Raw genomic sequence first — 21,160 nt, forward strand, 5'->3', positions numbered from 1 at the left:
GCATCATTTTTCTTAAAAATACTCAGAACAATCTGAATTCCATTGCATCTACTTCAAATTTAGCAACAACTCTTCAAGAACAATTACTCATATGTTTTTCCAATTACTTTTGTAAACCAGAAATAACTCTGAAATTCTTTATCATAACATCATGCATATCAGTACAGCTCTCTGAAGCCTGAGAATTCTCAGAACAATTAAATGTTTACTCTTCTGGGAGAGAGATTTCTAAGCTACAAGCAGTTTCTAAGTCCTGCAAGACCAAAATCAAACCAAACTTCTCATGCGTATCTTTTCTCTGAAAAGACAATCAGGTTTTGCTTGAGATAAACAAAGTTCTAAACTTAAAAACACATTTTATTTTTAGCAGGTAACTGCTGCATAGCCTATGCAGAAAACACAGTAAGGAAAAAAGATAGTCAAATAGAGCTCTTTTCTTCTCCCTCTTTTCTTTCCCCCTTCCTCCTGCAATCAGTATGAACATCATTTTGAGATATTGTTTTACATTTTCATTTACGGCCTATGTTGTCTGGCTTAGATTAATAGTGATTTTTTTTCAGATCTCCATGCAGCATTAGCAATAAAGAAAATCAAATATGATTACACTCCTTTGCATTATAAAACTTCCCTTGGGGAATTCAGTGATTTAAAGGCAGTAATTCTGTGATTACAGCTTTTGTATTAAAATAATTCTGATGAGACTTACAGGGTGAGGGTGACCTTACAGTTCTTGATTTCACAGCATACCTTGTTGATATGCTAATATTTTTAAATTGCAGACTGTTTACACTGACATTTTTGTGTTTGAATACTATCCTAGAGTTAACAAAGAAGATATTAAAATAGCATATTTTGTCTTTATGATTATGACTACTTTAAAAAGAAGGATGATGGGGTAAAAAAGTCCCCTCCTTGGAAACATGTAGGGTCACCACACTATTCTATTCTATTCTATTCTATTCTATTCTATTCTATTCTATTCTATTCTATTCTATTCTATTCTATTCTATTCTATTCTACTCTACTCTATTCTACTCTACTCTACTCTACTCTATTCTATTCTTAACTTTGCACAGGTCTGCAGTAAGATCACTCTGGCTGTTCACTATGTCAGCTGAAGCAGTGGTAAATCTGCTCAAACCCTGTCTCCAAACCACACATAATCTCCTCTAACCCCTTTCTGATCAGTAGGATGTGATAAAAGGCAGAACATGCTGAAGAAAAATTTTGTCTTTCCATAGTTTGCTCTCAGAACATGGCTTCTGCTCTTTTTTTTTTTTTTTTTTTTAGAGAACTTATGCATTGGGAGTATTTGCTAAAGAACCAAGCAAGAGGCAAGAACCTGAAGTACAGTCTGACAGTCCTCTATTCCCTCTTCAGGCATAAGTGCTTGCTGTTCCCAAGAAAGGCCAGAGACTGTGCAAATCGACTGACTCCTATTTCACTCCAGATGATTTTGGAGAAAACTCCTTCTCCTAAGACTATGAAAATGGTGCTAAAACCATGGAGTTTTATTGAGATTTACTATGAAAAGTAGTGAGTCTAATTGGCATTATCTGCTATATATATGCATGTGAGAGACAGAGTAAAATGTCAAGCATAGATCAAAGTTTCCAACAAAGGGTCCAAGCACAGACCAAAGTTTCCTTTACTTTTCCAAGGTTAAGACAATGAAGGAAGAGAGTGGCTTAGTTTCGCTTCACAACCTGCTCTCCCAACTTCTCCTTCCCCAGCAGTCCCATCTCTATTCCCCAAGACACCAGTTTAGTGCATAACAGAGTTTTGGACTAATCCCAGTATGGGTCACCAGGCATGTGTTTGTATGGGCATGCAAGCATCTATAGCCGAGATAATGGAGTATGGAATAAATTCATGGACAAGTCGTGCACAATCAAATCTCATGGCTAGAATGTGAGTGTTGCTTTTCCCACCATCCATTTTACAGGAAGGCTGACAGATTTCACTAAGGGTTATTTATAAAAGGCTGCCAGCCAAATCCTTCATTTGCATTGCATCTGTGTGAACACAACACAGCAACAACACAACACCACAACAGTGACCAATTACTCAGACCTGCTGTATCTTCAGCCTTCTTTCAGGAGAAAAAGAAAGTGGTTGGTCACAGCTAAGCTTAGGAAATCATAGAAAACTTTTACCACCTTTAAAAGGACATAAAGGGCAAGAAAAACAAGGACGCCTGAGTAAGTTATATATTACAACAAAACTGGAAATATTTGTTTGTACAGAACCTAAACAGATAAAGAGGGGGAAGTCGGTTCTGTACTACATCAAATGCACTGGGGTCCTCATAACAGTAGGTTTAGGGCTGGGCTTCTAATTAATATCTAGTCTTACTTATCCCATATACTTTATCTGTACAATACTGGGATGCTCGCCAAGTAATCAAATGAGATTAAATTACCTACTTGCACAGCAAACACCATTCCAGCATTGGCTCTCTTAAAAGAGTCCCCAGCCCACTGGAGTCCATCAGAAGCTGATTGTCTATAGAAAAGAAGTCAGCTTCCTGTGCCTATTCAAGGAGTGAAAAGAAAATGGTTGCTGGAATCTAAGATCAAAAGTAATTACAGATCCAGAATTGCTGGCCCCAGGTTGGACATATTACTATTGAGCTGTGTTTTTGCAATTGGCTTCAGTCACTGCCTGATCAGGTCCATTATGCCCATCTTGTGATTTGACACTGTTACACTGAATCTCAGATTGACAAATCCTAAGCAATTTTCACTGCAGTATACAGCAGAAATCACTTTAAAATAGAGAGCATTTTGTTCCTTTGCAGCTTTTACCTGTTTTCTGTGGAATTCGATATGGTATGCACTATTTATTTCCCTCAGCACAGAAATAGCATGGAAAACTTGTGAAAGATTTTCCTAAGTACTTTGATATGATTTTCCTAAGTACTTTGATATGACTGAAGTTTTGAAGTCCAGGGTGTGAGAAAGCAAACCCCAGTGGTAGTGCTGGAATGTGAGAAACTTGGTGTCATCTCTATGCAGGATTATATGTGGCTGTCCTCTTAAGATCCCTGGCAATTCTCTGGTCTAAAACAGCTGTGGTGGAACAAAGTGATGTAAGACCAAAAAAAGTATAACAAAAAGCCAAGAGATTGGTCTTTACTGCATGCAGAAACATGAACAGGAAGCATGGACAAAATATCTTTGGCCAGTACAGGTTTTGGTCATTGCCTTTTGTTTTGTGTTTGAGACGTTAAAAAGGAATTTTTCTATGTCTTCTGAGGTTGCCCAAACAGGTATAGGACAAAAGACTTGGGATACCACAGGACATTGTTTTGATAATTTGATCAATTTACTGCAATACCATGCACTTGAGCATATTCAGCTTGGGCATGAAACTGCGACTTGGGATCCCCATATTCCAGTCCTGCTGCTCATGGCCTGTGACCACTACACTCTTCTTTGCCTTTTCACCATGTGTTTTCATATATAAAGTATATTTTTTGAAGTAGACTTCTTGCAGCCTAAGGAAGGGGCAAATGAAAATGTCTGGAGTTCCTTTCCTTTGTTTTGAGAGAAAAACTGGTTCCAACACCTAACATACATCCTGCCCCTCCCCACAGCTAGGTATTCCAAAGGAGGTCATAGTGGATCTGTGCTTCCCAGGGCAGCCTGCTCTGCTGCTCAGCAGTGCTGCCATTACCCTGCCCTGTAATAGCTCAGCCATTCTCCTTCACAGCCTGTACCAGCCCTGTGTGGCTCATGTTCCCTTCAATCTTAGCTGTTTAATAAGCTTTATTGCTTAACGATTTTTTCCTTCCTCTCTTCATGTAATGTAGCTGGATTGGGAGCACTGGGGATTCTCCATTAATAACTTGTCCTATTGTGCTTTGTCACGTCCTTTCTTGTGACTAGTAATTTATCAGCAGCATTGATTGATGTAAAATTATAGACTTCCCAATCTTTCCTAGCCTGCAGTGTGTCTTTCAAGAACTCATAAAGTAGCTCAAGTGATGAAGAGCCCTACTTAGAAGAATAGTTAAGACGCTGCTCTTTTAGAGCTATTACATTTGGGCTATTAAGGCAAAACACTTAAATAGGTGTGCCAGGATGACTTACACCTCTCTTGTTTCTTTTCTTCTCAGGAGTGTAGCTAGACCTTCTAATTTTTGTTTTGTGGGGGTTTTTTTGTTTTGTTTTGTTTTGTTTTTTAATTTGGACATAAAAATCCAAAGCTGCTCAAGACATGTATTCTCATCTCAGAGATAAGAAAACATAAGATTGTTATCTGAAAACTGAAGTCCCTGCTGAATTCACAAGATAAAACCATGCAAGTTGAGGAACCATGATGGTTTTGAACACAGGTAGCTGAGAAATGAAAGAAAGAAAAGTCAGTTGTTCACAAAAGTATCACCTGGATGAACTGTTATCAATGTTAATTGGATGTATAAAATAAAGGAAAACATTACCTGCTGAATAACCCATTCCATTCACTAAAATGTGTCGGAGTAAGGCCTAGATAGATGCACTCATTAATTGCAGCAGAAGGGGAAAAATTCACATTCTAATTTACAGAGCAAGTGAACAAAATGTAAAGGTTGTCATGTGTCTGCTGAAAAAATTAAGTGTTCTTGAAAACAGTAATTTTATTATTTTGCACTACCTTAATTACTTAGAGGGTATAAAATAAATATTTGCTGATAATTTTCAAGACAAAAAGCCAAAGAACAACACAGTAGTCCTTATTCTATATTCTAAAATCTATCTTTATTCTGTTTTGTTTGCTTTGCTCTGCTTCAGATTTAATCACATCTCTCTTTGTCTCATAAAGAGATTTGCTGCATGTACATTCAGTACATGCATATGAACCTGTAATCTGTGCAATAGGATGGTGGAAGAGACAAAGTAGGAAGGATAGGTTTAAGTGTGCTGTGCAAGTGAGGCTCAGTGATGCTTGAGAAATACATGGGTTTGGAAAGTTAGAGGTATGTAATTGCACCTTACGAAAATTAGCAGGAATTATGTATCTGACACCTTGTCATGTACCTTTGGTCATGCATAAGCATGAGAAAGCATTTTGCTGCTCATTGCTATTACATTTACTGGAATCATAGCCAATTAACACAACAGCCCAGCTACCTGTAAGAATCTTGTTATAGAGCCAAAGTCATCTCCAATCTCTCTAAAATATACTTGCATGAAGCCATTAAGCTCCTTTAGCTCCAGTCATGCATTAGTTCAATGAAAAAAAATGAGACTAATAAAGCTTTCATGGAGGTAGGTTTGTCTTCTTAGCCCTAAGATTTCCCTCAAATGAAACTACTGCAGATGTCCTGGACAAACATGTCCCTAGGACTGTGACCACATGCATTTTTGTCCCCCAGCACTGGCTACCTTGACATTACTGGATTGGTTTGACACAGGAGTCCACTTTTCAAGCAAACCTCACAGCTGAGTCAGTCCAAGTCTGGATTCCTCTGGGGGGTACCAGACCCAGAAGGTGCCTTGCAGAAGTGCACCCTGTGCAGCCTGATGGCACTGGGCATTTAGCCCACAGCTCCAGAAGAGAAGTCATCCAAGTGAACCCCCAAAACACACACACACCATGCCTATTACAGCCTCAGCACCAGCTCTTTCCCACTCCAGATCTGGTCCAACAGCACTGAACTGACTGCTAATAGAGATAGAGCAGACATTTCCAGGCCTCTAAATGTTACAGCCTGTTTCATGACTTTTTTGCCCCCCTCCTCCCTTCCCAATCCCCCCCCCCAAATGTCTTTGTCATCATGAACATGAAGCAACACATCACCAGGCCAATAGCAGAGTTTACCTATTCTTTCTTTCTTCGTTCCTTCTTTCAAAAAATAAAATAATGTGAAAATGCATCTTATGGAAAAAGAGTGGTGAATAAAACTTTCTTGTTATGTACAGTCACAACAGCATTTAGTTCCATGTTACACTCCAGCTTAACTCAATTTACATTCAAACAACAATTCAAACAGAAAAATGTGTAAAAGTGCCAGGAGAGGCAGCCTATTTAAAGTCCTCAGTACTGTGCATGGGTGCAGGTGATGAGCAGACCACAGCCAGATACATCAATTGTCCCTGGGAGCCAGTCAGCTGTGAGAAAGGATTTTGGCTCCTGGGGAGAATCCTGCAGGATAACACACATTCGCAACAGCAATTTATTTCTTGTTAAAGTACAATTGGACACCCAGTTTGGTTCAGTCATGCTTGGTTAGGAAGGGGAAAGAGTTCTTTCTACATGGACTAGTCAGGGCAGAAGGGGAAAATCTGCTCGTGCTCTCTGGGGTCTTCTAGGATTCCAAGTACATGCAGCTCTCTAGATGCCATTGATTTGGTGCACTTGTGAGTCCTTATAGTGTAAAGAACTTCCTTTTTATTCTGCATGTCTATTTTATTCAGACATTATAGCACTGTTTTCCTCTGAAAAAATCTGTCTGATGGCATAGTTAAATTCAGGAACTTCTGTCAAAGGTTAAATTTACAGTAAAATTATGCTTTTGAAATATCTTAATGTTAGCCTTTTTTATGCCTTATAATTTAAAAGTAATTAAACTTTTCAATAAGTATATATCTATTACAGGGTCATTTTATATGTGTGACTTCTCTGGACACAGTCACTCAGGAAAGAAGAGAAGAAAGACAACCAACACTGAATGGGGATCCAATTTCTCCTGTCCTGTTACAGAAATGAGACTTGTGACAACTTGGTTTAGATTTTAAGGCTTTTCAGACCTACTGTAACCTTCAGCACTCTTCACCCTTCAAGCCTGTTTATTTTATATCTTTCCTGAATTCTTTTTTATTTTCCTGGACTCTTTCATGAAAGGGAATGGAGACATTAAGTAATACAGTAACAAATACACAAAATTTTCTATTGTTTGTGACACAGTGTAATATGTGATTTTTATATGAGTTTTATGATTTTACCTCCCTTTAAGGATGTTTAAATATAGCTTTAGAGTACATTTGTGGGAATCATGATATTTATAGACAATTATCATTCCTGTTAGGATCCTTAAAAATGGATCTAGCATGCAGGAGGATCCTTTTTAATGAGCATATAAAGATGTTTGACTCTTCTGCTGCTGAACAAATATTCATGAGTAGAGAGTTACAAACGTTGATGCTCAGCAGCGACTGCCACCTGCCCCATCCATTCTTCTCCCTTTGTGTGTATTTTCCATAAAGAAAGCCCCATTGCATCTTCAAGATGGGAGATGAGCCTAAGTAGTGATGCAAATGGTGAAATGGAAATTAAAGAAGCTGAAGAAAACATGGCTCCTGCTTCCATTACTCTGATGCCAAAATCTGATTAGCATCACTGAAGGCAGCTTGTGAAAACTGTTTTGTTTGGTATCACAGTTCCCAAAAGTAGGATTCCCTTCATGTCTCCTGAAAAGCACGAGAAGTTTTCAAGTCAAAGAAGTGTGATATTTACCCTTCAAAGGGCTTTACCCCTCAGCCTGGAGAGGAGAAACTGCAGCAGGACCACGGGAGGGAACAGAAACTCCTGCAGGTAGGCAAAGCACAAATATTTGGGTTCTTTTTCTGCAGAAGGAAAATGTTTTATCTTGCTTATCTGTTTTGTTTCAACTCTATTTGTAGCCTTTGTCTTGCTGGGCTGGGAGATGGCAATTTGTGATTTAGAGCACATTTGTGTGCCTGAATGAAGTCAGAGTGTGCTTGCTTGGAGGGAAATGTGTTACTGTTTCTTGCTGTGACACTGCTGCTGTTGATTGAAAGGAGCCTGCTGTGCCTTACTGCTAAAATTACAGGAGTCTTCAATCGACCGACCAACAGCCCTTGGAGGGGGATAAAAAACACAGAAAGCAAAACGTTGATATAAAATTACGCTGGTGGTGAAGTTTGTTGATATTAACTGTTCCTGCTATGAGCCCGAAGTGACCTTTTCTCACACAGGGTGCTGGAACTTGTTCCAGGAGAAAGCATTTGAGAGTGTGCTCACTAATGAGGCTTTTCCAGAAATCCAGGCAGTTTCTTGTGAGTCATCTCACAAGAATGGGCAAGAGTGTGAGGGGCCAAAGATCCCAGCTCATGCTGATCTACCATGGCCATGGGCATGGCAGCAATTCGGGAGCAAATATGTGCTCTTGCTGGTTTTAAAGCAATTTGATTTCAGCTGATTGCTGAAAATCAATAAACCAGAAAGCATCCCATTTTCTTAAGAAGAATACTACAGGACTGTTTAGAATGTAGTGTGCACAGAGGAGTCAGAATACACCTCCTATTCTGCACTGACCAAGGGAAAAATGAGTCTATAGCAATATCCATTTTAGTGTGTGTACTCTAGGTGTGTGTAGTTACTGAAGCACTCAGTAACCCAATTATTAAAGGTGATTTAAAAGCTGATTTTGAAATTGAATATTACACAGGAAAGAAAAGGAGGTGAAATTGTAAAAATCAGAGTGATATATGGTGAAACAATCAGTGAATTTATTTTTTGTTTTGATTTACATGCTACCTGTACCTAAAGAGGTATGGTACATTCATCTAGTGAATAGATAGATACATTCCAAGCCAGTGGCATTGTGTGTGTTTGAAACACATCAGAATGAGTGCTTTCTTCCTGTGTTTTGTGAAAACATCTACTTTCTTGCCAAGAAGACCAGAAATTCTTTTTAGGCAGTGTTGAACACACAGCTCATGCTTGCTTGAACACATAACTTGTGTTTGTTCGCTTGCTTTATTCAGTGCAGAACTTCCTGGCCATTTACCATCATGACTGCTTGTCCACGGTTCATTCTGTGCTTTCCCACTTCTCCATGCCCTCAGGGTTTTCATCCTCACTCCCAGACAGATATCAGCTCACAATATTTCATTTTCAGTCCTTAGTGTCATCAAGATTGAAGCCACCACAGAGAAGAAAAGCATGTGGCACACACAGCCCAGTGGCTGCAACTGAACTCATCTGTCCAGTGCCAAATGAGCCTCCATTAGAGAATTATGGACATTAAAGTGACAGGAATTGAGCTGAGTTTTCTGAAGCTGAATACATGAGCTGGAGCAGGATAGTCAAGTTCTTGGTGCTGTGAAAGCTCTCTGCTCTGTGATGTGTTAGTACAAAGGAAGAGTTTGCTTTTGGGGTTTAAACCCAAACAGAAGAAACTGTTTACAAATATTGACACAGTCAGTGTGCTATTCATCCTAAATATTGCCAGATGAAATAAACCCCAAAAGCAACTTTTCTTCTTCTAGTGAGAACTGCTGGAGGAAGAGCTGGCCAGTGTGAAAAGCCCATGTACACAAAACCCCCAAATCAGTTACAGACTTTTTCAGGTGTATGTATGTGCTCTTGGAAGGGAGAGAAATTGTAGTACCTTCTCAGTGTGCTATCTCAAGAAGGAAAGATTCATTGATGTCAGTAGACACAACAGTGAGAAATCCACCATATTAACAAAGACATTTTTCATGGATTGATTTCAAGAAACAAATGCTAAGGAGGCATGCAATTGCCAGACAAGAAAATACATTGTTATTAATGGACTGTAAGGAAACAACCTGTGGAGAAAAATGGCAGTAGGTTAAAACAGAAAAGTGTGCAGAGGTTACAGCAAAGTTCTGTGACCCAGAGATCATCTTTTCACCACATGTTTATACAGCTTCTAGCTCAGTGGGAGCCTTGATCTATGGCTTTGCCCCCTAAGCTGTAATCCATACAGCAGTGCTAACAACATATGTCATCTGGAAATTAGTCTCCAACCCTCAACAGTGTAGTAGATAATGACATGTAGTGTCTTCTTATTCTGTGCTTCAGATATCCTCTAGTTACACTAACAGTAGATTTCACGCCCTCACTGGAGGTTGTGAGCCAAAAGACAAAAGGAACTAAAACAAAAAAGCGTGCAAAAACAAAAAACAAAACAAAACAAAAAAAAAAACCAACAAAAAAAGCAAGAAATCATTATAGTCCCTAAGGCATCTATGCTTCAGAAGGACCAATGGCCACATGATTTATTAAAGAAGATTCTGCATTATGCATTAAAAACTCCAGCACAGAGTGCACCTAAGCATACCTTGCTTGAGTAGGTAGCTGCACACAAGTATTAGTCCACAACTTTTTCTGGGTGTTTTTTATGCACATACATGCACACAGTTTCAAGTCAAAGGGTGCCCTTGCTGAATTCACCAGCAGGCTGTGAACCTTGAAGAGCCTCAAGAAGAACAACATCACCTTTTAATCAGTTCTCTCTTTGTAAAAAAGGTCAGCATCTGATGCTGTTCTCTTAACACAGCTGAAGGTCTTTTAGGGATTGCACTGTGAATTCAAGTAATTTATACACCAATTCTGTAGCAAGAATCTCTCAACACCATCAGTCTAACCCAAAATAATTTTGTATTTCCTCTAAGAATATAGTTGTCACATCTACTGTTTAATGTTAGCTTAAGAACCAAAATAATCTGAAAGGGAAAGAAACACACTCATTTAGTTTAGTCATATCCTAGTTTTCAAGTATCTGCTTTCTAATTACTAATAGAATTCTAATAAATTAATTTGCTAATAAATTATGGTGTGTTCAACACTACTCAAAACACTTAAAAAGCTTTACCCATACCTAGCAGTGGTTTTTAGTAAAACAAGCTGCAACATCCATTCCTGAGTTTGTGATGTTTTCACCATGAGTAGAGTAATTTTTCTGTTTCACTGCAGCATCAAACACTGCACCCCTTGGCCTTTGCTCACCAAAGACAGGACCATCCACCTTTTGGCTCTTCCCCTGCCCCGCCTGGGGAAGCTGGTCATGGAGGGAGCCCAAGAAAGAGAGTCCTTGAACTCACTGCCATGAGGGGCTGTGGTGCTCAGGATCTTTGCTTGGGCAGCAGAGGAGGGGCCCCTGTCATTGGGTCTGGCAGGACGAGTATATCTCATGGTTTGTCCTCATGTTTGGTCATCTGAACCATATGCAAGCAGCCCACAAATCCCTGGTGTCTTTAGTTCTTGTGTCAAAGCCTACCAAAAAATTAAATAAATAAAAGTTTTGATAAATTAAACTTCAAAAAACAGAGAGAGAGAGGAATGTGTTAAATACACACACACAAAAAAAAATAAAGCACTAGAATATAATGCCATTTCAGAGAGGCTCTGACCTAATAGCAGCTCTGTTTCAGGGCTGAAGCCAAATCCTAAGCGAGGGTCAGATTCTGATAGTTTTAATCAAATCACTGTATCAGTTGTCCTGTTCCTGGCACCAACTGCCAAAGTGGATGCCAGCATCTGGCTCCACCCAAAAATAAAACAGAACTTGATTTTGCTCATAGCTCTGTCTTGAGTGAGTGAAAAGAAAAAAATGCATGAAAGAGTAATCATACATATATGTCTTCTCTTACCTCCTGACTCGAATGGTTCTCCTCCAGAGCCACATACTGTGCAGCAAACTCTGAGTCATGGCAACTATTGCCACTCTCCATGTCTTTCTTATACATGGCAGAAACAAGTATGTACTGGATTTGCAAACATTTTTTCCATGTTGGTGTTTTTCCCTGCTCTGACATGGCCAGAGGATATAGGGATGTCCTTGGACAGTGCTCCCTGTGTTCAGAAAATGTCTATACTGGTCCACAGTCCAACTGGTAAAAATAAAGAATGTGAAAACACAATTCAACATGCACTGAAGTTCAGATTCCAGACCCAGTACTGGTTTGTGCTCTCTTCAAGCCTTGAATTCTTCTAATAGAGGGCCTGTGTGTGTGTGTGTGTGTGTGTGGTTTGGCTTCAATATTTCCTGGAGCAATGTGTCCACACAGCTAAACAAAATACCTCCCTGGGGGCAGCTTGGGCTTCACAGTAGCTGCAGCACAGAGAGAAAATTTGATTTTACAAAGAAAAAAATGGAATACATCCTGCCAGGGTATGAGAAAATGTCATGCTTGACATCATTAATGGTCAAATGATAATATAAAAAAAATCATATTTTCCTTCAGTGCATTAGATCAGGTGCCTTGAAACCTTGTCTTTGTTTTTGGGAAAATAATGGGAGATAGATACATAAAAATAATCAGTATTTTCCAGCTATACAAGGACTATGGTCAGACACCTTTTCCAAAATATCTTCTCAGAGTTTTTCCTCATGCTTGCAAATGCTGATTTGTCTATAGGGCTACTCAGACCTGACATCAGGTCTCCCACAATGAAGGTTCAACTTCCTCAAAGAACAACAAATACATTTAGCCTTTTCCTAGCAAGTTCAAAATTTGATAGAAAGCTTAGAAAATGCACTAAAGAATTTTTTTTTTGTTCCTACTCCTATCAAAGAATAAAGCTAAACAGAACTGGTTTATTGGCATCAAGAACGGACAGAGTGTGTTTGGAAATGTAACACTTTGAAAAGTATGTGTAAAGCAGAATCAAAGAGTCTGCTTTGATCATTTTGATACTTTCCTGAATGTGTTTGAGTTCTTTGACTCTATTTGCTTCATTTCTCTTTGGTGTCAGAGAGACAATGCTGTGGACAATGCCATCATTCTCTGCCCAGCGCATTATTACAGAAGCTCATGTACCTAAATTATGCAGTAGGAAGAAGTGGAACTGTATCTTTTTGATATGAACAAAGTTTACGCCAATATTTTTTGTTAGCATATATTTAATGAATAAAACAGGTTGATGTTCTGTGTGCAGCAGCTACTTTGCTGCCTGTACATGTGCTTTTTATGTTCCCCAGGAGCAAAACCAGCCTTTCTGAGGGCTGTGTAGCTGCACAGTGCTGCTGGCACAGCAGTTTAAATGCTCCACTCAGACCAGGTGGGACAACTGTCCTTCTCTGGCCAGTGCATTGTCACGTCCTTCTCTGGGCTGGACTCCAAGGTCTCCAGCCTCTGTTTCAGGCAGCTGTGAGCTCTTTCCTAGAAAGCCATGGACCATCGTCCTGCGCCTCTGCAGCTTCAGTTCTCACCTCAGACAAAGTGATTGCTACTGGTCAGCCACCAAGGCAGAGCCCAACACAAAGGACTGGGCACAGAAACAGAATTCCTACTTTGCCTGGGCTCTACAGTCTCAGTGTGCCTGATCTTGAGAGGCTGGGATGTATGTGCATAGTGGGCTACAGGAACACCTCCCTTTCTATCCCCTACTGCAGAATTTCCCAGCAGAAGCCATGGCAAAATGGATTATGAGCAAGGCAGGCTGCGATGGGTCTGGAGTGCCCTGAGCAGCACAGCTGAGAGCTGGCTTTGGCAGGAGAGCAGGGCAAGCACCCAGCTTGTGGAAAAGAGCTGGGTGACAAGGAAAGAGAGGTAGAAGGGAAATATGGACGTGTTGTCCCAACTTCCCCATACACTGAGTATTCTCATTGTTTCTTTCTGCACCCCATGCAGTCTGAATTCATCCTCCACAGCTGTGGGTGGCCAAAAGTGGCCAATATGCCAGATGAGCAGATCCCTGCATTTATACCAGCACCAATACCTCCTTGTCCCTGCTGGCTGAAACTCCTCTGACACATCCTAAGATTAATTTCACCTATTTCATGGCAATTCTAACTAGTAGCTAATATTTATCCCATGATTAATGAGCAAGTATGTAGTGATTAACTTAGCACCTTTTTTTTTGCATCCTCCACAGCCAACATATAATGAGTTCTTGCACTACAGTAGAAATTTCATGTGATATCTCATAGACAAACACATACTGTTATTGGATTTGATTGTTTCCATTAATCCAGTCTCTAGCTATCTGCTTTTTATTTCTGATCATTTATGTTGGTACAGACTCCTAAATCTTTACATTAAGTCAGTGGAAGGGTATGTGGTAATACTTGCCACAAAAATAGATTGTGCTTAATATAGTAAAGTTAAAACTTCAGCTGTGTGTCTTTGTGTTACCAGGAAGTAATTATTTCACACAAGCTGCTTGGTTGCAAGGTGATGAGTACATTAAGTCTGGATAATTTAAGATAAACAGACATGGTTTTCCTTTAGTATTTCCTCAAGTTTACTGGGGAATTGGGAATCCTCTTTCCTTCTTGTGCACTCACACATGATTTTACCCTTTTTGGGCTATTTATCTGAGAAACAAAGAACATTTAAATTGTCACTGCAGACTTTAGCTGACTTCACTCTTGTATATTCTATATATATGTATATCAGAAGGACACTTTACATTTCAAAAGGAACAGTTCCTGGATTTTTGAAGACAGCTGCTTATTTCAAGAGAGCTTCTCATTTGCAAGGGTAGCCTCAGCTCTCAACAAGAGACATCACTGCAATGATATAACTAACTCTCATTGCTGATAAGATTGCTTTTTGCCCAAATGCAGTTTGCCAAATTTTCAGCTTGGGAAACTTCTTTAAATTCTCCAGTGACTTTGCCAGCTAGACAATGACAGCATCAGAGTGTGAATCACGCCGTTTCAATGGGCTGATTGTGAAATAAATATGAACAGGAACAGCAGGGGGTAGCTTTTCTTTAGCAGTCACAGTTTCCTTTTCACTATATGCCCTTAAAATGCCCAGGCAGACCATTAGCAGAGGGGAAGATTGATAGAATTGCATTTACATCTTAAATCAAGCCAAGTTCTCTCTTCCCCAGCCGCAGCCCTTCCAAAACATCATACAAACAAACAAAAAAAAAACCAAAACAAGAAAAGCTGCAGCCAAATAGAAAGAAGGAAAATAAATGTTAATTTAATTAGCCTTCCAATAGAAATTAGCTTAATGGTCCAAAATTTAAAGTATAGATGTTTAAGACCTTGACTGGTTCTACCCATGAAAGATATAACACTCCAACTAGAGTGATTCTTCACTCAAAGTATTCTTCTTTGTGCCATCCCTCAGTGCTTTCCTCACTACATTACCCAGCTGTAATGTTGTCTCACTTTTGTGTCACTGTTTCTTCTTTGTCTTGGGAATAACTATAAACTGAAACTTTATAAAACTGTGCGAGTAAGCAGGCACTGTCTGCTGAGGAAGGCCCCCAGGCCAGCCCTGGCTGTGCCACCCCCCAGGTGGTGACCATGGGCACCCATGCCTGCCCTGGGCTCCCCACGCCGCTGCTCACCCCAGCGCTGGGATCACCCAATGCTGGCTGCTCTCTGGGAAGCTCCTGAGAACAGCCCTGCAGGCAGGAGGGGCCTGTCCAGCACCTCTTCCTTGCAGATGTTCTCAAAACTACCTGTGAGAACGACAGGGCCATCTCTGGGTGTAGGCAAGACCCACCACAAGCTTCAGCCTTATTCTCATGGGGAACTATCAACGTAGCATGTATGTATGCAGCTATACCCCGTGTGTCTTCAACTCATTCTTTCCTTAGTCATCCGACTTAAACAAAACCAAACCAAAACCACACTTCAGGGACACTTAGTCATCTGGGAGCACATGTAATACGTGATTCAGAAGCAGAAGGAGATCCTTTTTCTGTTTTATTTTTATCAAAAGAATTTAAAACAGAAGAGTTGTTCAGGTTTAGGTGGCAATTACATCTGAAACACAGTCTGTTGTTAACACCAGTTTCTGACATTGTCTGGTATTTATTTTTAATTTGTTCCAAGGCAAGCTGATAGAACAAAAATACAATTACTAAGTTTATGGATTTTTCTGAAATAAAATGAACCTACTTTCATTTTCATCACTTCTGGATATTAACAAGTAGATCCTCAGCTATCCCCCTCTATTTTATGCATTTGTATTCCTTAGAAGAGTACTTTAGCTGTACAAGGTATTTGTCACATCATTTGGTTTCAAGGGACTGACAAAGCTCTGAATCTGTGTTGTGTCATGAACTCACAGGACTCCAAAGGTAATACTCTGTCAGAAACAAGAAATAATGTGACTGATTTACTCTTACTTTGGCTTCAGGGCTTTTGTGCTACTAAAGCCAGTGAACTGAACACAACTTTTAATCTAAAGTAAGAATGTGGATCCACAGGAGTCTGTGACTTGTGTTACTGATTTCAGAGATGGCAAGATTTTTTCCACTATGCTAAGTTAATAAAACTCAAGAAGCTGTGTACTGGAAGAAAGCAGAACTAGGAAGACATGATGTATTGTGTGGACTTGTACCTAACCTTCTTAGTCAGCTGAGATGAGAATTTATGTTACCTTGCAATTGCTGGAAGTACTGTTGTTTGTATCCAGAAATACACACAACAACACAAGCTATGACATTTGCAGTTTTCTGGGCAAGAATAAGTAAAAAACTGTGCCTGCTAGAATGCTAAGCAGCTACTAAAAAGCTCTTGTGTAGGCAGTAGTTCAGCAAAGTCTCTTTGGATTCTTGTTTGGCTTGGTTTGGATTGTTATACAGCGATGCACTTTCAGTCTCATCAATTTTTTCTTTCAGTGACATAATTGTTCTGAAAGGTGCTGGAATACCAGTCCTAAAAAATAGACCCCCTCATCTCCTTGCATATTAACCACAGTGTAGACAAGAGCTCCTAGGAGGGACAGCAGAGAGCTTAGACCCTGCATTTTTCAACATTTTAATTCCCCAGGGGGCTTGTATCAGGGACAAATTTGGTAGATGAATACATTCATTTATATCACCTCCAGTACACTCCTTGGTGGCTGACATAATCTTTCATCATGAGGGTAATCAGGGATTGTGGGAAGCTGACCAGCAATGATAAGACCTGGAGCTATCTGCCACATTTGCATGTGAGAGAGAGAGAGAGAGAGAGAGAGAGAGGAGGATGGAAGGCCAGGCACAGCAGGAAAAGTGTGAATAACTTGAAATACTGCTGCTCTAAACATGAGCGAGGCTCCCTCCTTGAAACTCTGCTATTTTAACCCTGATTGCAGTGTTAATAAAGAATGGTATTACCTTGGGATAACTCACACCCAGGAGTGGTCTCAAAGCCCAGCAGGATCCAGACAAAGCAGCTTGTTTCTGGGACAAGGCAGCTCTGCCTGTGCCCATGGCCAGGGAGGGAGCCAGGCTGAAAGCACCACTGTTATTTCACTGAAGAGGTCTGCAAGTTACTCCAAGCTAAAATTGACTTTTTTTAGTGAGGCAGTGAAGGCTTAAGCCTCTAAATCCTGCATTACTTGAATCAATACGCCTTGCAGTCACTGAAAAGAGTATCCCTGACAAGGCTAAACCACATAATCTCCCGTCTCCCTGGTGCTGATGGCCGAGTTCCCACAGTGTCTGTGGGAAATACCATTATCCCCATTATGGAGACAGCAGCCAGGACAGAGACAAGCCAGGCTATGCCTGCCCTGCAGTGACAGACACTTGTGTGGACATCTCTGCACTGTCCTGGGCTCTGCCATCCTCCAGAGCACCGTGTGGCCTCTGGGTGCAGGACACTGCTGAGCCCCTACCCTGCTCCAAAGGCAGGGAGGACACTGCCTGCAGAGAGGGCTGGTCAGCACAGACAGTGCAAATGATTTGGTAACTGGTCTGAGGCAGCACAGGGAAATTATTCCTGTTCCCAAGCTCTGCTGGGCTGTCCTTTCTCTGCCCTGGACCACTGGACTCCCCATTTCCATATGTTTTTCTTCAGGGAAAGTACCCAGTGCCAGGTTTGTGCTAGCAAGACCAACAGACTTCAGAACACCTAATTTCTTTTTCTGACCCAGATGGCTTTACCTGCTTCTATAACTATTTTATGTAAGAACAGGGTATTGAGTAATAGCATTAGTTTCTCAATATATATGTAAATTTTTTAAAATAACAACAACAGGAAAGAAAAATGAAGCCTGTACCACTGAGTAAGCAAAAAAGGACTTTTGCTTAATTATCATGGGGATACAGCACTGCAGCACCAGCCCAGAGACAGCTCTGAGATCCTGCCTGCCTTGCCCATTGCTCATAGCTTGGCCAAACCACTCAGAAAACCAGCAGAATCTTACTGCTATCAAGAGAAAATGAAACAAACCACATGGGATTAACCCCAGCTTCAAATGCAGGCACACAGTGTTGCCACATCAGGCTTCCCTCTGAGCCAGGAAACTGCCAGCATTGTGCACCAGCACCCCCAGACTCAGGGCAATGTGAGAGGCTGCACAAGCTCTGCACCGAATTTCAGCTGATGTTTACAGACTCAGCCAAGTGTACTGTTGCACAGCAAGGAAAAGCATGACAAACAGATGAGACCTTAACCAAGAGTCCAGGATTTTTAAAAAGTCCTATCCTGAGCTGGAAGCTTGCCGGGCTGTTGCTCTGAAGCAAGAAGTGGCACCTCCACTACAGCAAACAACTGAGTCACTTTGGGCTTTGAGGTGCTGTTTAAATACACAGGGTTTTCTCTGGTTTACTGTTTTTATGTTTTACCTTTCCTATTTTTCAATATAGTCAGAAATTAATTTCATGAGGTGTCTCATGACAGCCGCCAACTATTTTAAAATCAACATTTTCATTAAGTAGGTGGATTTTGGTATTAAGAAATCAGTAGCTTGCAAAGGCTTTTATCAAAAGTCGGTGGACACCCTGGTAAACTGTTCAAATATAGAAAGAATTTCTGTCTGCATAGTGAGCCCCTAGACTTTTAGAAAAATATTATTGTTTGAGTTTTCAGCAAATTGGAAGCAAAAAGAAAACATAGTCAAAATTTTATTTTGATAAAAATATGCCATTTTTAATAAAAATGACAGTTATGTCATTGTAGGCTTTTAAGTTTCTTCTCTGCCCATGTATCTGCTTTTGCTATGGAATATTCCTCACATAAGAGTAAATAAATGCACTGTGAAGAGCACTCAGAGAGATAGTGACATCATCAGCCTCAAGAGTTAAAGCAAAATTGTGAGGGTGGTCCTGAGCCCTCGAAGCCCCATGCTCACTGAAAGGAAGAGCTGATAAAGATGTGTGTGTGTGCTGGAGATATCCACAGAGTGATGGTTGTAACAAATATGGAGACACTGACTGACTCCTGCTGTGCCCCCTCCTAATGCCAGACTGAGCACTGTCCCACAGACTGGAAGGGCTGTAAATAGCTGCTTCTCCATAGAGGCAATCCTTAGGCAAATTTTGACTATAATACATTTTGATCCTTTCCCTCTTCCCCTCCTGTAGCTCTAAACTCTATTTCCATGTCCATTTTGAATATTGCCTCTAAGAAGCTATTAGCCTTTGTGAAGAACAGCTTGTGTTTCCCTGTTAAAGACCTTCTCTGCCCAAGGCAGGGAATGCACCAGAATTAATAAGTGGCTTTGCATAAATGAGTGGATAAAAACACTCACTGAAAAGTTTCAGGGGCTTTGGTAGCTGTGCATCTGGTTCACAGTTGAGCCAGGTGCCTCAGACTGAAAGGACTCCCAGTACCTGGTGTCACTTGCAAGTTCACCACTGAGCTTCTCAGAGAAAAAAGAAATTATTTACTCATACCTGGACCATAAATTGAATGTAGTCAGAGATCAAGGATAATCTTCCTGATTAGCTACAAATAGAAATAACTGAGAAGAAAGTATTTGTCTTTGTTTAACTGAATTGCAGATTCTGCATGCTGAGGTAGGCAGTAGTGCTGATGAGATACTGGATATTGGAAAATACTCATTTGAGTCAGAGTTAACTATGCAAGTAAATCTGGCCCAGGGAAAAGATGTGGGTGAGGAAATTAAACTCCAGTACTTCATGATTTTTCAGGGAAAAACAACCCTCTACTCTTTCTGAGGATAGCTGAGCAAAAACCTTGCAGCAAATTATCTCAGCAATTTTTCCCCTTCACAAAATAACTATTTGGGGTGGGGTTTTGTTGTGGGGGTTTTTGTTATTTTTGGTTAGTTGGTTGGTTTGGTTTTTTGTTTGTTTGCTTGTTCATTTTCCTTTGTTGGTGTTTTAGGTTTGGTTGGGTTTTGGCAGGGAGGTTTGTAGGGTTTTTGGGGTTTTTTTTGGGTTTTTTGGGGTTTTTTTTTTTTGTTTTTGTTGGTTGGGTGGGTGGGTTTTTTGGTTTTAATTTTTTTTTTTATTTGATTAAGTGTTTTGGTGAAGCCTGGTTCCAACCTTTTCTGTCCTAAGTCATCCTTGGCAGCAGCTAGGTTGCTGACTTGTAGTACTGGGAGACCATTTATGCTGTTCAGAAAACTGCTGTTCTGGCAGAGCAGTTTTAGCAGCTTGCCAAACATGAATGTGATAGAAGGATAATATTTCACTCAGCTATTCTTCATAGCAAAGAGATGGTGATTAAAAGTCTGTTTTTAACCAACAAGACTCAGTCAGTGGGATCCTTTCCTTGGACATGCACCAGGTAGCTGTGTTCAGATCTATGATCTGGCTGCTTGGGGCCCTCTCAGGTTTCCTGTCTCACTCTGGCCTCTTCACTGACTTGTCCAGGCAACTCTTCCTGAAAATAGGATCCAGCAGTCCTAAAAATTCCCACAACCAGGACTACCAACTTTTCTTTCCTCTCTAAGGATGTACCACTTTAACATTCAGGAGCACAAGTTGTTATTAAACCAGCTTTTCTTTGTGAAGGCAAAGAAGTGCATAATGAGACAGTAGTATACTGCCCTGTGCTCCTGTTTCCCCCAGATGTTTTGGTGTTTTGGTGCATTTAACTCAGAGTTCTCTGCAACATACAGAGTATGTCTTTTTCTCCAAAACTAGTTTTCCCACCTTCAGATGAATCTTCCTGGTGTACTACAATGCCAGGGGACTGCAGTACTTCATCAGACACTTTTTTGTTTTAGCCAATACCTTATTAAAATCTGAATTTAAAAATTTGGGGGTGGCATAACTTTCAAAATAACCAGTTCTTCATTCAAGGGTACCTCCATTTTACAGGACAATTAACATATAAAACAACATATGTTCAGTTTCAGGCCTGCATGCCAGCATCTGGATTTCTCAGCTCCATCTGGCATCTAATAAAAGAACAAAGCCTCATAAATTCAATCTAGAAAGCAAAATAACTTTGATACTTTTATCACAGCTACATAGAGAAGTATTCACTTTGCTTGAGACTATGAATATGTAAATATATGGGTCTTCCCAAGCAGCCATCACAAGCACTATTGTTTTGATTGACAAATTGTGAATAATAGAATCATAGAATGGCTTATTTTGGAAGCAACTTTAAAAATCATCTTGTTCCAACCACACTGTCATGGATGAGAACACCTTCCACTAGACCAGGTTGCTTGCTCAGACTACAATCCAACCCAGCCTTCAACACTTGTGTAGATGGGGCATCCACAAATTCGAGAGGCAACCTGTTCCAATGCCTCACCAACCTCACAGGAAAAAATTTACTCCTAATATCTAGCCTAAACGT

This window comes from Lonchura striata, chromosome 4 (genome assembly GCF_046129695.1).
Source record: "Lonchura striata isolate bLonStr1 chromosome 4, bLonStr1.mat, whole genome shotgun sequence".
NCBI lineage: Eukaryota > Metazoa > Chordata > Aves > Passeriformes > Estrildidae > Lonchura > Lonchura striata.